The following is an 18438-nucleotide window of genomic DNA, read 5'->3' as shown; positions in this document are numbered from 1 at the left end:
TAACACAGAATAATATTCCACATGTCTATGGTATTTATCCCCTCTACTGACCTTTCTTTCTACTATAGTCCTAGTTGCCCATTTCCCCAACTCTCTGAAACACATAAACAGTGCTATGGGATGAGGTGCCCCCGCATGTCATGTTGAAGCCCTAATTCACTATGTGATGGTATTTGGACATGGGGCCTTTGGCAGACAATTGAAATTAGATGAGGCCACAGCAGTGGGGCCCTCATGGTGGGATTAGTGTCTTTAAAAAATACAGCAGAGAGCTTGCTTGTCTACCTCCACCTTTTGAGGACATAGCAAGAAGGCCCTTGCCAAGAACCAAATCAGCTGGCACCTTGATCTTGGACTTCCCACCATCTAGAAATGAAAAAAATGTCTGGTAATTGCACTTAACTATCATTCTTACAGCAACACTTAAAATCCAACCACAGAAATTTTGAAAGAACGTCACTGAGATTTTTTTCTTAGCTACATGTAATGCAAAGAAAAGCATAATCAAACAAACATATAAAAATTACCTTAGGCATATTTCATGGTAAATTATAACACTGCATAAACAGGAAATTCACCTAATAGGAAAACATTTGGTGAAGTCCTACTTTATAAACATGGTTGCAACTGTTTTTTGTAAATAAAAACCAACCAATGACAAGGGAGCTCAAATTCTCTAATCAGACCTAAATGATCTGAATTTTTAAAAAATTTTTAAAAAAATGACCTAAATATTTTTTAGGCCTTTGTAACTATCTTTCATACTAATGACATTTGTAAAGGCATGTTAACTTGCAAAATGTTTAATGACAATATTTGTCGAAGAAATTTTCAACAAGATGTAAATTTTTAAGTAAATAGGCATATTATTAACGGAAAAATAAAAAAAAAGAAACATAGGATTTGGCACCAACAGAGCCAACTCAGAGCAGTCCGTACTGAAGGTTTCTAGGCCAACATCAAATCTTCACATGCCATGAATACAGCTTCCAAACACCACTTACCTCACAGACTACCTGAGACAGTCACAATGGGAGAGAAGGGGAGTATAAAAATTATCAACTGTACTTTGCTTTCTTTTTTGAAGGAAAGTAAATACTCATCAATTTAAAAACTGAAATATGAAAAAAAATTTCAAAACTTCCTCTACTTTATCCTGGTTAGTAAAGACTGATTTGTCAAGAGTTGTCAAACTCAGAATTTATTTTCTTTATGACAAAAAAATTTTTTAAATCACAAAAGTAAAAAAGCTTGCATGCAGTAAATAAAATCACTATCTTAATAGTAAAGAAAAATAAGTTTGCAAAGCCTGAAACAGTCAGTCAACAACAGTGAGGCAACACTAAGAATTTTTCTTTAGTAAAACAAGACTGTTAAAAGGAAAATAAAGTCTGGAAGTTGGATAAATCCAAAAGATAATAGGAACCATGGGCCATTTGAAACTTGTCCTTTACTAATAATGGAAACTGTAGTGTTAAAAAAAATACCATAATCAATCACAATTCCCCAGTGAAAAGTCCTGTGCTTAGCATTTCCACAGACAACAGGAAATCTAATCCATGGACCATCACCATCGCAGCCCACTACATAACCCGACTGAGTTGATTTCACATTCTAATTTCTAAAACAACGAAAAGGAAAACTAAGTATCACTGACAGTTCAATTTGAATGACTCCATAAATGAAATGTTTAAAATTATTAATGTATAAAATTATTTTTTTGTCTAAAAAAATACGAAAGACGAAATAGAAATTGCTCTTTAAGTAATGTAAGTTATTGTTTAAAAGTTTGCTTTAGAAAACAGAAATGCCACTTTTACATAGAAAAAAAATTTAAGTAGTTTTTCTTACTTGAGAGAGTCCAGGGGACGATGCATGTCCCGGGGGCGTTGCTGCAAGATTTGGATGCCCCTTGTTTATTTCATGTGCTGCATAAGGGGAAGGGGTCGGGGGTCCCGGCTGTCTTGCTACCTGTGAGGAAATCAATATTTAGAAAGAGTGTACCAGTAAACTGATCGTAACAAAAATAGCTAAATTGGCAATCTTTTAAAATTTTCAATATTGAAGCACTGAAATTCTCAGAAAAATAATAAACATGAATATTTCCATCAATTTGACAGAAGATTCTTGAAGTATAATCTAAAACCAAAACCCTTAAAGGGAAAAATGTGCTCAATAACAGAAGCCAGACTTGAAGCTGCATAATATACAATGCCATTTATGTTACATTTTTTAAGGAAACAAAAAAGAGAGCAATGATTACAAGGGGCTGAGGGTAACTACAAAAGGACAAGGAGATTGGGGGAAGTGACATAACCTCTGTATCTTGATTTCAGTGGGGATTACATGTCTTATGTGTTTGTCAAAAATCATGTAACTGTACACTCAAAAAACGTGAGCTTTACGTAAATTATACTTCAATAATCCTGAACCCAAAAAAGGGAAAGTTACTTATACAGTATAATCTCATTTTTGTTTTTAAAAAGTACATGTACAGCCCTGGCCGGGTAGGTCAGTTGGGTGGAGTGTCACCCGATGAGCCAGGGTTGCAGATTCAGCCCCCAGTCAGGGCACATAAAAGAATCTACCAATGAATGCATAAATAAGTGGAGCAAAATACTGATGTTTCTCTCTCTCTACACCTTCCTGGCTCTCTAAAATCAATAAATTTTTTAAAATACATGTACTTGCACATGTGTATAGGTTTCTATATATACTGTCTATATATGTGTGCACATATATGCACACAAATATACACATACTCAAAAGTATATATGTCATATTAAAAAGAGCTGAAAGGACATAAAGATCTTAATAGAAAGCATTATAGGTGTTTCTTTTTTTCCTCATTTTTAATTTCTAATAGTTCAATAGCCATGAACTTCTACAGCAGAAAACTAACTAGCATTTTATATAAACAAAATTACATTTTCCCACTTTTTGCTGGCAATAAACTGCATATCAGCCTGTGATTGATACGAGATCACTTCACTCAGGCCCCTTTCTAGAGTCAAGCAATCGATCCTAGCCAGCTCCTCTCTACCATAGTCTAACCCAGACAAGCACTGCCCTCCATGAATGGAAGGCAATTCTGCAGTCATCTAACACTAAAGGATCCATTCTCCATAGGGTGGGGTTCTTTAATTTCAATGGGCCATGAACCCTTTTGCAATATAGTGGAAACTAAAGACCTCTTCCTAGAATCGCATTTTTAATAACTAAAATACATAGAATTATGACAAAAACCAACTATATTAAAATACAGTTGCCTATATTCATAATTTAAAGAAATAACATTCAATGAGATATTTTCTCCATCTGAGTTCTTAGAAAGTGGTCTCCAAATGGCATTAGAGTCAGAAGCTCTGAAGAAAATCTACTCCCAGGTAACGGAGCCTTAGAATCCTTTATGTCTATCTAAAACAGACATAAACACCTAAAGGCTCAGCTGTCTGACCCCAATGCTGAAATAAAATGGACTCACAGAGAACTGCAGTGAAAAACTTTAGTTTAAAAGAGATATGAATGATGCTAAAATGTAACAAATTAAATGTCTTCCTTGCTTTTTTGAATACCTATGCTTTTCTAGAAAAACTCTGTTTCAAATTTTGAGTAAAAAAATGATTATAAGGGTATAGTTTACCATTAAACATTATAGCATTTATAAATCTCATCAGAAACTTTTCAAAGGATAAAAATGGGACTGCTATTTAAACATCTACTTTAGAAAACTAATAACCAGAAATAAAGATTTCTTACAAGCAAACTTGTCACCGAAAAGGCTTCATAAATTTATATTATTTCACGTTTTAGGATAAATTATTTTGATATTCCACTAAAGTAAACATCAAAATGGATATTTTTAATATTAAAGTGAGGGCCACAAAGTTATATAAAGCTATTTAAAATCCAATTCATCCTGATAAAACAAGTCTAAACTTACGTAGGATTATAAATCATAGTACTGAAAAATATAAAAAAAGAAATCTATTTGTTAAGAATAAATATTAAAATATACTGTGCCCTGCTGATATGGCTCAGTTGTTTAAAGCATTGTCCCGTGCACAGAAGAGTCACAGGTTCAATTCCCAGTCAGGGCATATACCCAGGTTTAGGGTTCAATCTCTGGTTGGGGTGTGTATGGGAGGCAATCGATCGATGTTTCTCTCTCACATTGGTGTTTCTCTCTCTCCCTCTTCTCCCTTCCTCTTTCTCTAAAATCAATAAAAACATATCCTCAGGTGAGGATTAAAAATAAATAAGTGAACATTTTAAAAATAAAATATATTGCTACATGCATGTCATTAATAGCATAAGTTAAATTTTAAAAACCTCACTCTACTACTGGCAGGGATCTCAAAAAATAGGACACAGATAAAATACTGTAAATGAGTTTACTACATCCCCAGAACTATAGAGCATACATCACAACTGCCTTATTAAAACCTTACCTCAAAAATGATTCCATTTTGGGATACATACCCTTAAAAAAAAAAAAAAATCTTACCTCAAAAATTAGGAACTTATATATCCAGCAGCACTACGATAGCAAAAAAGGGCAGAAATAACAAATAATAGGAAAATAAAGTAACATAATTGGACTAAAGACAAAAGTATATATAGATGTGGACTGCTACCAACATAAATATACATGTAAAATAATCAGGAATAAAAAAAGAAAAAAACATATACTCTTCAGAACTATAAAGTGATTCTATATAATGAAAAAACCCAAAAGAACTACTTCACTGATTTCAGATAGAGATTACTGTTCATCTGGTTCCTTTTTATCTGAAAACTGCTTGAGTGCACTTTTCAAGAGTAGTATCACCCCATAAAAACAAGTGTTTCAGAGAAAGAGCAAAGGCCTTTTGCCAAAGCCAAAAGTACTATGCTATTGCTACATTAAAATTTTCTTTGTCCTGGCCAGGTCACTCAGTTGGTTAGAGCACGGTCCCAATATTCCAACGTTGAGGGTTTGATCCCCCACCAGGGCACATACAAGAAATAAAGAATGCATAAATAAGTGGAACAACAAACTGATGTCTGTCTGTCAGTCTGGTCTCTCTCTTTCTCTCAAGTCAATTTAAAATTTTTAAAAATTATTCCTTAAAGCAAGTGCCAATGAAAACAACATTCATAGGTAAATAGCCCAGAGGTGTACATCCAATGCTGTTCCTAACAACTATGCCAAACTGCAGAAATCCTTTGGTATTATATATTCTGGTAGGGCATTCCCAACTAAATTTGGGGGTTCCTACTAATAAAAGCAAGCCAAAGAAAAGAAATCTGTATCAAAATAAGAGAAGTATAAGCATGCTATTCTAAAAAAATATATATTCTTCCTAGAAATAAGCTGCTACATACAATAAATCTCTGACCTTCATTGAGCTCTAATTCAAAGAGATCCCTATTGCAAGGGTCACACTACACTGCAGAGTACACGCTTTCTTTAGTGTAATACATAGTTGAACACCTCTGCCAGGGAAAAGGTACACCATCTTTAATCAGACATTCTACAGACTGTAAGCACCTAACACAATCCTATCCCGCGGAAACGGCACAGGGCTAATGAAGCTGTTGGCAATAAAAAGCAAAGTGACACGAAACTTGGAATACGTCTTTCAAAACATTCCTAAATTAATGATTACCGAATCTTCTCATCTCTGGCTAAAGTTTCTTCTCTATGGCTGTTATTTTATTTCAGATCATACTGTTGTAATTTATGTCCTTCGAAGGCAGTGATAAAAAGTTTTCATATAAAGAAAAAAACATGTTTGACCATTATTTCAAAGATATTACTACCATCTCAATTATAGAGGTAGGGAGCAGAGGTATAAAATATCTCATTATGGCAACTCCTTAACCATCTCCAAAGCTATATATATATATAAAATATCTTTTATAAAATATCTTTTATATAATATTAATCCTAAGCAAAATTAATCAACCATTCTTGGAGTGCAGTGTGTGTGTGTGTGTGTGTGTGTGTGCGCGCGCGCCCGCACATGTGAATGCATGTACGTTATATTTAAGTGCAAAAGAAAATATGCCCAAGAAACTTTTTATTTTTTATAGATATTATATTCTTGCATTGGCAATAACACGGAGCTTTCAGAATTCTTATTCATTTCCTGGTGCAAATGTAAACTGATACAACCACTTTGGGGAAGAATTTGGCATTAGCTAGCAACCTTAAAATAGGCATACTGTATGACCCAGCTCTTCCACATCTAGGTTTAGATTTGTGAAAAACATAAAAATGTTCCTAGTTGTATTGTTCTTAGCACCCACAAACTGGAAATGACACACTGTTCATTAACAGCAAAATGGATCGATAATATTTTCCTACACAAGAAATTAAATGAAAAACTAGAAAAACACACCACAATCTGAACGGCACTCATAAATGATACTGACCGTAAGATAGCAGAAGAATAAGCAGTGAGATTCCAAAAAGAGATCCAAAACAGGCAAAACTTGACTACACTATATTAGTTCAGAAATGCATAAATGCACTGACACATCCAAGAAGGGGTTAATATCCAAAATATATAAAGAACTCATACAACATAAATACCAATAAAAAAAATCAAAGCAATCTGACTTAAAATGGGCAGAGGACCTGAACAGACATTGTTCCCAGGAGGACATACAGATGGCCAAAAGACACATGAAAAGACTCTCAACATCACTGATCATTTAACTTCATCAAGGAAATGCAAATGAAAACCACAATGAGGTATCACATACATGTCGGAACGGCTCTCATCCATACATCAACAAACAACAAGTACTGGCAACAGTGCGGAGAGAGGGAGCCCTTGTGCACTCGCTGCTGGGGGGACTGTAACCTGGTGCAGCCACTACAGAAGACGGTATGGCGGTTCCTCATAAAATTAAGACCAGAACTACCTATGACCCAGCAATGCCACTCCTGGGTACTCATCCGAAGAATCCAAAACACGAATTCAAAAACGCAAGCACCCTGCGTTCACTAAGCATTACTTACAATAGCCAAGACACACACGCAATCTAAGTGTCCCTCACCAGGCAAGGAGATAAGGAAGAGCTGGCGCAGGCAGTCAGCGGAACGTTCGCCACAGGAAAGAATGACACCTGGCTAATCGTGACAACACGGGCGGACTTAGAGGGTATTACGCTAAGTGAAAAGAAGGGCAGAGAAAGACAAATACCACATGACTTCACTTATACACAGAAAATAAATGAACAAACAAAACAGAAACAAACTCAAATACAGAGAACAAATCAGTGGCCACCACATGAGAGGGGAGTTGGGTGAAAAGGTGAAAGGGATTAAGAAGTACAAATTGCCAGATATAAAAATAGTCACGGGGATGAAAAGTACAGCATAGGGAATACAGTCAATAATACTGTAATAACTGTGTGGTGTCAGGTGGGTACTAGACTTAGCAGGGTGATTACTTTGTAAGATATATAAGTGTCCAATCACTATGTTGAACACCTGAAAAAAATAATATATTGTATGTCAACTGTAATTTAAAAATAAATTTAAGGTTTGCAGCGGCCATCGCTCTCTAACGCCTGCGCCTCCTCCAGCCACAGGAGGGTAAGAGGTGTCTGTGCCACGGCTCATACAAAGCAGGCTGCCCGCAAATCCAAATCCACGGCGGTAAAGCGCCAAGGAGGCAACTGGCTACCAGAGCCGCTCGCAACAGTGCGCCCTCTGCGGGAGGGGTGAAGAAACCGCATCGTTATAGGCCTGGTACTGTGGCCCTTCGTGAAATTAGACGTTATCAGAAGTCCACTGAACTACTGATTTGCAAACTCCTTCCAGTATCTGGTGAAAGAAATTGCTCAGGACTTCAAAACAGGTCTGCGCTTCTAGAGTACAGCTTTTGGTGCTTTGCGGGAGGCAAGTGAGGCCTATCTGGTTAGCCTTTTGAAGACACCAACCTGTGTGCTATCCATGCCAAACATGTAACAATTATGCCAAAAGACATCCAGCTAGCATGCAGCATACGTGGAAAATGTATTTAAGAGCCCACTATGATGGGAAACATTTCATTCTTTAAAAAAAAAAATTTCTTTTCTTCCTGTTATTGGTAGTTCTGAACATTAAATATTTTTTTCCCATGGGGTCAAAGGTACCTAAGAATATGGTTGAAAGTTGAAAATAGGGGACATAAAACAAGTTTTGATAGTTTTTCCATTTTCATTTGTGTATGAATTTTTTTAATATAAATGTGGGAACATAAAGCATTAATGCAAGTCAAAATGTTTCAGTGAAGCCCAGCCAGGAGTGGCTCAGCGGGTGAGCATCGACCTAGGATCCAGGAGATCGGGGTTTGATTCTGGTCAGGGCACATGCCCGGGTTGCGGGCTCGATCCCCAGTCAGGGCCGTGGAGAAGGCAGCCGATCAATGACTCTCTCATCACTGATGTTTCTATCTCTCTCTCTCCCCCTCTCCCTTCCTCTCTCTAAAATCAATAAAGATATATTTTAAAAAGAAAAAAAAATGTTTCAGTGAACAAGTTTCAGCAGTTCAACTTCATAACAATATAAATAAACCTGCTAAATTTTTCTGGACAATGTCAGATTCCATCAATTCACTATACTTTTCTGAGTTGTCCTACATGCAAGTACATGTTTTTAATGTTGTCTGTCTTCTGTGCTGTTCCTGTAAGTTTGCTATTAAAATACATTAAACTATAAAAAAAATAATGATAATGATAAACTTTTAAAAAAGAAATGCAAAAATGGATGGCAGCACTGTAAATAAAAGCATTGAACTTTTTTTTAAAAGGCAGACAGATCTATTACTTTGGGAAGAGGGGGAGTTGTGAACAGGAAAGGCCACATAATGTTTTGTTTTTAACCTAGAAAAAGATAGTTTTTGCTTTTAAATAATTTGCTAAACTCTACTTTTATGCTTTTATGTTTTATGTATTTTCATGCATGTATATTACAATCTTCTTTCACTCCCTAAAAAAGATTAGAAACAAAAACAAGTAAACTACTAAATACCTGGGGTAAAATATTAGTTACATTGATATTAGGTATATTATTGTTCTAAAGAGTAGAAAAATATGAAAGTATTGCTGCAAGAGAGAAAAAACTCTAAAACTTTGACTTAGTGAAAACTTCAGCTAACTAGTGCATTTTCACTCAAAATTTCTACATAAAAATAATCTCCTATAAAATTTTTGGTGATTGCTGACCAATATAAATAGAAGGACCTTTTGAACATATAAAGGTAAACCACAAAAATCATGCAAACTAAGATTACTCAGTAGGTATAAAATTTATTTATTTAGCACTAAATTACCTGATTCAATAAAATATCCCGGCTAACTAAGAGCTATCATACATAAACTATACTTTTCAAATAATAATAATAAAACATAAACAACATTAAAGTTTCCCAAACATAATCATTCTTTCATGACAGGATTCTGGACAAACTGGCATTGACCAATTTGAAAGATATGGTGCTAAATATATAAAGCATAATGTTTTATTTATTTATTTATTACAAATATGTAGAAATACATGAAATAAAAACGTAGTACTTAAAAACACATAGTAATTAAATCTTTACTAAAAGCATTACAAAGGAAAACTCCAGAATTCCTATCAAGTAATATTAATGTTTTCAGCAACAAATTACTAACATAAGGTAAAAAAGGCACAAGGTTTGTGTCTGAGAGCCATCCATCCCTTACTTTTTTATCCAAGATAAAGTTTATTTAGTGAGGTCATCTACAAACATTCCAACAGCTGCAACTCCCACATGGAAATGACCAAGTTCAACTTGGGGTAGTCTGGAAAGATCCCAAAGCTTTCTGTACTTGGCTAATTTCAATACTCTATGATCTTCTAGCAGCTTAAATGGGAAGTAAAGATTCCCCCTGGTTAGTTTTTCGTATCATCCTAGTTCTTCCTTCAAGTCATTTCTTGGCCAATATCTACAGATATTTATACAGAGAGTAGGAAACAAAAGCTGCCCTGTCAACAAAATAGTAGTACTACAGTAGATACTAAACATTTTTACTCAGTATCATGACATCTCTCAAGTTTTCTCTGGAATTATCACTGCCAATCCCCACCTACCACCAAGAAAAAGAGAAAGTCAATAAATTTCCTCTTTGCTCTACTCTTAGCTACATTTATTAGGTTGAAACACATGAAATTCCAGATGTTCAAGTGTTTCTGACATTTTTAAAAAGGCAATTTCCTATGATTTGAGTAATACTTAAATACTTGAAAAAAAAAAATGTTATCATGGACAGTTCTATCATGGACTCCATTATCACCTGAGGATTATTTCTTTTCATATTTAGTAACTGGCAATGGAAACAAGAGAAAGATTAGTTGTTTTTTCAATGATTAACTGATCACGAATCAGTAACAATGCTAGCAACATGAAATAAGAAAAACTGCCTGCCCTCCAAATATGTATAGGCAAAAAGGTAACCAAGAGTATACCATATACTATGAATCTAAGCTCAAAAAAGGAGTCAAGGCTATAGAGAATAAATTTAGAGGTAAGTTATTATCAAAGTTGTGGGTAGTCTCTAAGCTAATTATAAAAACTAGCAAATGAAAAGAGAAAAAAGTCTGAAATTTATAAACCAGGTGGCAAAACCCAAAGCTAAAATTTATTTCTGGATCAATTTGGTCAATGTTAATTGTTAAACACTCAAGACTGTGCTCACTCTCCCTATGGAATCAATATGGTTTATTTCTCTTCTTATAATTCCAAACAAACAAAAATACAAGATTGTGATAAAATAAATCAGTAATGTCCTAAACTAAAATGAAACCAAAGTCAGAATCTCAGAATTTCAAAGGCAAAGGTGACTGAAGGACAATCAATCCAATTTCAGCAGTCCTAGGAATAATATGAACCTAGCACCACAGAGAAGAAAAAAACACAACAGCAGATTTTTTTTAGGTTGGTTAATTTTTTTTATGAAGTATAATTGACATATAACAAAAAACTTTATTTAAATAATGGGTCTACTGATGTTAGCACAAAAGAGACACCACAGAGTGATCATAATACAAGCCAATTTGATATGATTCTAACTTCACCTGCTCTGTTCTATACTCAACACTGAGCAAGCCTCAACACTGGATTAAGCTATAAAGATAAAACAGCCCTTGTCCTTAAAGAGCTCCAACAGAAAGGAAGTCACACGTAAATAAATAAATAAAATCATGTGACCCGGCCGGGTGTGGCTCAGTGGTTGAGCGTCAACCTAGGATCCAGGAGATTGGGGTTCAATTCCCGGTTGGGGCACATGCCCGGGTTGCGGGCTTGGTGCAGAAGGCAGCTGATAGGTGACTCTCTCATCACTGATGTTTCTATCCTCTCTCTCCCTCTCCTTTCCTCTCTCTGAAGTCAATAAAGATATATTTAAAAAAAAGAAAGAAAGAAAATCATGTGAAAAATGCTCCAGGAAGTATATTTAAAGTATTGCTGAAAACCAGAGATAACTATGTCTGAAACTCTGGAAAGGTTTGGTGGCATGGGAGCTGCACCTTGAGAAGTAAAAGGCTTCAATATCAGACCAAGAATTAGAGACAGCATTTTGAAAACAAAACTAATGGGTACAGAGGTAAGAAGGTGAAACATGTTCTACAAACAAGAAATGGTGAGGGGAAAGAGAGTTAAGTGGAAAGAAATGACACTAGTACAACTGTAGCCTGATAACAGCAAGTGCGATAAAGTGGAGTGCAATAAAATGAAGTATGTTTGTACTGAAAATATTGCACCTTTGGGAACCAGTGATCATCTCCTTAAAGAACCTTTTTTTTTTTTTTTACAAATCCATTTTATTTATTTACTTTTCAATAAGTTTAAATCCTTGAGGGGTACAGCATTACACGGACTCTGTGTCCAGTGGCCTTCGTGGGAAGGTTGCTTCGGAATTTAGCACGAACCATGCCACTGTTTCCATGAGCACGAGTTACCTTTCCCCAGATGACTGGTTTTGTTTGGTTTGCCACCAGGAGTCACTGTGTTGTTCTTTGCTTTGTATACATAAGCACATCTCTTGCCTAGATAGAATTCAGTTTCATCTCCAGCGTAAACACCTTCAATTTTAAGAAGAGCTGTGTGCTCCCTCTGGTTCTGGAGACCTCGCTTGTAGTCGGCAAAAATGGCCTTGGGCCACCGCCTACCAGACATGCTTGTCCGCATAGAAGTCCTGCTCCCGGCAGCCTCCACAGGGCCCAAGGTGGCGGAAAAAGGAAGAATCTTTTTCAAAGTATATAGGAATTTATTCTATTACAGAGTCTGTGAATTAGTCCTTTTTTCAATAGCCAATGATTCAGTGTTAAATTTTTATTTTTAATTAATTTGTTCTTGAAGGAAGGTTTCATGATCTGCTCTTAGTTCTGCTGTAGTTTTTGCTAATTTGTTTTTGTGGACTTTTAACAAAGCAGATAGAAGTGAATTAAAGAGCTTTGTTACCTCATGCATATCCCTCAGCTGGTAAAATCCTTTGATGTTATAACTAACCTAAATTAATATAAAACTCATTTCTTAATTCAATATTTTTATAGTCTAAAAATCGTCATTGATCTTGCACTTATATAAACAAATTCATGTAGTCTATGGTTTTTGTATGTTCTAGATAACAAATTAAATTTTAAAATAATTTGTATATTCTTATAATGGTCTTCATGAAATTAAAAGTTTAATTTGTGGATAGAAATACTAGTAGCTTCCAATTTTTGTGTATCAAGCACTATATTAGGTACTCTCCAATTTGATTTCTAATCTTCATTACATCCCTCTGAGATTTCCTTATTTTACAGTGTAGGAAAGGGAAAAATCATGGGTTTCACAGCTGTTAAATGACGGAGCTGAAATTAGATATGGTCATGTTTTCTCCTATGGTATTTTCCGTAACTCAGCTTCCAGCGTATGGAATAGAAGAAGCTAAAAGTGAATGGGTAACTAAGATAGAAATATTGTTTGCAATTGTGCCAGCGAAGCCAGTGATCTGAAATTCAGGTTAGGTGAGTAGGATAAAATACTTCTAAGTCTGCCATGTCTTTTCCTGCTCCACAAGTGAATCTTCATAGGTTTCCTGTTGATGCCTTTAGGTAGAAACCATAAATCATCTCTGAAGCCCTAGATTAAAGTTATTTAATCAAGTTGGTTTTTTGAACTTAATTCTCATGTGAAAATCATCTCCTTTCTCATTACTACGCAGCTTGCTTTCTTGGCGCTAGCTTCTGTGTCTGTCTCTTTCTAGTCTTCATTTGAGATAAAATTCAAACGTTAGATAATTCACTCATTTAAAATGTACAATTCAGTGGATGTTCTCATATTCAGAGTTGTACAGCCATCATCACAGTCAATTGTAGGACATTTTCATTACTTCAAAGAGAAACCCCATGTTTCTTATTAGCCCATCACTTCCCAACTCCCAAGCCCCCGGCAACCAATAATCTACTTTCTATCACAGATCTGAGTATTACAGATGTTTCATATAAATGGAATCATACAATATCTAGTCCTTTGTGATGACTTGTTTCTCTTAGCATAATTTATTGCTGAATAGTATCTATAGTATGGATAATATATTTTATTTATCTGTTCATCAGTTGGTATTTGAGTTGTTTCCACTTTTTGGCTATTATGAGTAATGCTGCTACCAACATACATATACAAATTTTTGTGTGTGGATATTCTAGCCTCTCTCTTCATAAAATATAAATGAGGTAAGATTGCATTCCCATTTGAAAATTTCACTGGCTTCCTTTTGCTGAGAGCAGAAAATTAAAATATCTTAGGGAATTTGTATATTTTCACAATCTGGTTATTATCAGGCTACAGTTGTACTAGTGTCATTTCTTTCCACTTAACTCTCTTTCCCCTCACCATTTCTTGTTTGTAGAACATGTTTCACCTTCTGACCTCTGTACCCATTATTTAAATAAAGTTTTTTGTTATATGTCAATTATACTTCACTTTTCTTAAGTGCACAACAAAACAATTGCAAGAAACATCAAAATGGTGGCATGACCCTTTTGGTAGCAATATCATGGGTCTTTTTAAATTTTTTTACTTTATACTTTTCTCTAAGCTTCATTTTTTTCTAGCAGGCACATTTACTTTACAGTAAACAAAATCTGCTATTTGGAACTTGGTAGTTAGGTTTCTACTCTGGCCTATAAAATCCTATTTAAGCCAGTGATGTAGACGAAAAAACAAGGTTCACATTATCTTCTCTGTCCCTGAGGCCACTTGGAGCAAACATCCCTGTGATTCTCATGTTTGCTTCCTTGCAGGACGTAAAGAATACTTATGATCAGACTTGCAAACAAATGGCCACTCAGACATTTACATATAAATATTTTATTATATTATTAATTCCACCAAATCTCACTACTTATAATATGGCTATTTGGTAGTTTAGAATTTAGAATATCAACTCATAAACACCATAAACAACTCAGGTGGCAAGGGCTGTCTTACAATACATTAAAGGGAGCAGACCAAGATGGTAAAGATTTTTATTTCTTTCATTGCTAATAGTAGCCCAGAAAACTGCCTTAAGATCCCAAGGTCCTTTCTCAATTTAGTAGTAAAATCTTAGTCAATTAGGAATGACTTTCTTGGGAAAGGAACAGAGTGGTAAAGAATACCTATTCTACTAAGTCCAATCATTTTAGTGAAACTACCTTTACACATATACATGAGCATAAGAAATTAACTCCTTATTTTTCAAGGAATACATATTTTGTAGGCCATCTGCTGTCCCTGTTCTCAGATGAACAACTGACAACTGACCTAAGGGTGATGGCTTCTGAGACATTCACATTCTTTTTATATGTTCTAAAGGCCCACAGTCAAAGCTCTTAGCTTTCTACCAGACAAAACTGTATGTGGGTTTGGAGATTATTGGTATAAACTGAAAAACTACAATGGTATTAGTCATTTCTCATTTTATAACTTAATTTCTGTAAACTTATGGTTTGCTTTTTATCTGCTGATCTTCATTCAGTTGCTAATGAATGAACCATTTATCTAACTAATCAATGTAAGTGAATTGTTTCAAATTCCAAGGTATTAGAACTGTGAATTTGGCATTCAACTACAAATAAGCATAAATTAAATTATTTTATCAAAGTCACAATATTAAGTTGCTCTAACACAGTTCGAAATCACATGAGACATGTGATACATGCTCCCATACTAAGGATGAGTCAACGATCATCATTCTCCAGACAAAAAACTTGAAACAAGGACAAGAGGGTGTCCTGATTCAAGTTATCTTATAAGTAGGCCCAATGACATTAATAAAAGAGCATAGGTTTTTCAGTCAGAGGCCTGCATTTAAAATTCTGGCTCCACTACAGAAAGTATATAAGCAAATTACTTAAATTCAGTTTCTTTCTCTGTGAAAGGAAAAAATAAAAACAATCAATCAGATTCATTGAACACACTAAATGAAATAAAATGTATCACAATGCCTGGTATATAAAAAGAAAACAAAAGTGGTAGTTATTGTAATATTTAACTGTTTACAAATATCTAAAATTTTAGCTTAAGGCTCTAGTATTGGGCATAATACTACTCCTAGTATTAGAGATAAGCCAAACAGTTCCGGGATCAAATGATTACTAATTTAATTTTTATTGTACAAATGGGGGAGGGGAGTGGGACAGGGAGGAACTGCGCTAATCCTAAAGCAGTGGTTTTCAAAGTCTGGTCCCTGGACCAGTGGCATCAGCATCACCTAGGAACTTGTTGAAAATGCACATTCACAGGCCTCGCCCTAGACCTACTAACTCAGTAACTTTAGGAGTGAGCCCCACCAGGTGATGCTGATGTAACTAAAGTTTAAGAACCACTGACTTAAATACAACAGTGACAGTTTTTGCTTAACATTCACAGCACCTGCTGTGCATGCTTTATTTTAGTTCAAGTTACAACACAAATTAGAAGGCAGACTACTGGATATAAATATGGCTATGCTGTATTATTGATAAGTATGATGGTACAAAGAAACATTGTCATTTATAAATATCTGCATCCCTAAGATGTTTTCTTTCCAATAAAAGTAAAAATCACTTTCTTGACTCAACTAACCTATTCAGTTTTCCTCTTTACCTCCCATTCCCATCACTCTTAGTGACCACCTTATGACTAGGTTATGCTACAACCTCAGTTCCCTGGAATCTCTGGGGCGTACATCATTCATTCTTACTGCCACATTTTCCAGACAGCTAGAAATAAATCTCTTTAAATATTAAACAAAACTTACTTTTCTCCTGCAACTATTGTGGATGGAAATCTTTAGCACTGCACATCAAATGTAACCTAAATTTTTCCTTTCGGTGCATGGGACGACAATGTCCAACCAACTAAGCCACACCGGCCAGAGCCCTAAATTGTTTATTTTTTAATCCTCACCCAAGGAGTGAGGATATTTTTTCCACTGATTTTCAGAGAGAGTGGAAGGGATGGGGGAGGGAGGAGAGAGTGATGAGAGAAAAAAACATTGATGTGACAGAGACACATAGATTGGCTGCCTCCCACAGGCGCCCCAAAAGGGGCGGAGGATCGGGCCTGTAGCCCAGGCATGTGCCCTTGACCGGGAATTGCACTCTCTACCCTCTGGTGCACAGGCCGATGGTCTAAACTGAGCCACGCTGGCCAGGGCCCTAAGTTTTCTCTTGATCATACAAATTCAGCATTAGGAGCATCAAGTTTATATAAAAGTATACTTAAGATTTACGAAGTGTCAATACACCCTTAAACGATCTGTACACCTTTCTCACTTCCACCTGTAGTCATGCAGTCAGCTATGACTGCCAGCTACTACTTTACCCCCTTGTAATTCACTCTAATCATCTTAGGTGGGCTTCAGAACTCAATAACTAATTACCTTATACTTTTTTTTTTTTAGTTCTCCAGTATTCCTTCAACCACACAAACATATATGCCTTTTTTCACCTGAATAGTTTCTTATCCTTAGAAACACAACCCAAATCTTACCTCTCATGAGATACATTTCTCAACACTTACTAGTTCCACACCGCTGCTCACACCTGCAAGAGCTGCAAGACATTCTCTGCCTACCCCTAGGAGCACTTACCATCCGGCCACACTACCCACCAGTTTCAGCTTTCCCACTAGGCTGCAAGCATCCTCAGGGAAGGGGAGGAGCACTGTATCCCCTCTGCTGTACACAATGCCTTGCCAGCAGATGCTCAAAAAAATGTGTAATGAATGAACTAGCTACAGTTTGAAAAAAATCCTTAAGAGAAAAAGCACATGGCCTTTAGTGGGCTGATAGGCTTGGCTTTGCCAGTTTAAGGGGTTTGCTTTTGTTCAGTGTTACTGTTTGGTTTTAGCTTTCTTCACTTCCACGGAAATGTTAAACACTTTCTTCCCTCTAATTATTTTAACTACTCACCAATTTTTGTTTACATTGTGTATTTCCAGTCAAAGTGTTAAGCACACAAAGTGAACCTTCTCTCCTACTACTTTTTTTCTCCTACAGAACCTAGACCAACACATAATTAGCATAAAGGAAGAAATCTGCCTCCAAACCTGGTCTGGGTCAAATATTTTTGTGATGCAATTTATTAGCTTCTCCTGAAAAATAATTCCTAACAAAATGTTTGACCAATTTTCATTCAGAAAGACTTTAATGAGGTTAAGACCTCTTCCAAAAAGCTCCCCACCCAACCCAGCTGATTATCAATAAAATAATCTTTAGTCATATATTTCACTATTATACCTATTTCCTTTCCTATAAATGTCTTCAGCAAGAAAAACTCTCTGAATTGGCCTTTTAAAAAGTTTGAGATAAATATTTGACACATGCTCCTAACTAATTTTTCTGAAATTTTTTACAAAGTTACTAAATAAATGCTTATTGAATAAAAAAATAAAGACATTGCTGATTTTACAAATCTAAAAATTAACATAATAATCAAGGTTCTTTGGAATCTGTAAAAGCTAAAGAAATTAAACACCTTTCTACTGAATATTCGGCATTTTATATGGCAATTAAGCAACTACAGAATGACACAATGGACAAAGGTGCTAATCCTTTACAGTCCCTTGCCCACAGGATTCCCTGGAGAGCCAGAATGTGCTCTGAAAAGATAAAAGAAAAATCGTATGAAGTAGAAGTTAAATGTTTCCATGTCTATCAAAGCTTACAGTAAAAAATGACCTTTCTATTCATGTCACCAACTTCACAACAATAAATCCACGTCTTGAAATAATAATGTTCTGTCATTTTCTTAAAAATTTACAACTCCATTTACCACACAATTACTTATGACAGTGCAATTTCCTACAACTCATTTTATTTTAAAGTGGTCCCTTATCAGTTGTTTTGTTTTGAACAACGCACATATAATACTTTGTAAAATGGCCCTAAAGGGATCCTTGAGTTTAAAGAACATTTTCAGAG

The 18438-nt window shown here is 35.5% G+C and overlaps 1 protein-coding gene and 2 pseudogenes across 32 annotated transcripts in view; 1 reads left to right on the top strand and 2 right to left on the bottom strand.

The window, feature by feature from the left end:
• The window catches only part of EIF4G3 (eukaryotic translation initiation factor 4 gamma 3), a 234008-nt gene that overhangs the window by 151290 nt on the left and 64280 nt on the right, over positions 1 to 18438 (bottom strand). For all 30 annotated transcript variants that reach the window (XM_081145840.1, XM_081145844.1, XM_081145846.1 and 27 more), the window contains one exon: positions 1852 to 1971. The gene's annotated coding sequence lies outside the window, so the exon portion shown is untranslated. The remainder of the gene's footprint in view (positions 1 to 1851; positions 1972 to 18438) is intronic.
• LOC308560414 (histone H3.3A pseudogene) lies at positions 6881 to 8022 on the top strand (annotated as a pseudogene). The gene is made up of 2 exons: positions 6881 to 6941; positions 7539 to 8022. The product of its transcript is annotated as a histone H3.3A pseudogene (transcript).
• Positions 11844 to 12203, bottom strand: LOC308560713 (large ribosomal subunit protein eL33 pseudogene; annotated as a pseudogene). The gene has a single exon. The product of its transcript is annotated as a large ribosomal subunit protein eL33 pseudogene (transcript).

Source organism: Miniopterus schreibersii, assembly GCF_964146895.1.
Source record: "Miniopterus schreibersii genome assembly, chromosome: 8".
In the NCBI taxonomy this organism is placed as follows: domain Eukaryota; kingdom Metazoa; phylum Chordata; class Mammalia; order Chiroptera; family Miniopteridae; genus Miniopterus; species Miniopterus schreibersii.
The sequence above is the reverse complement of the archived record's forward strand: the minus strand, read 5'-3'. Positions and strand labels throughout refer to the sequence as shown.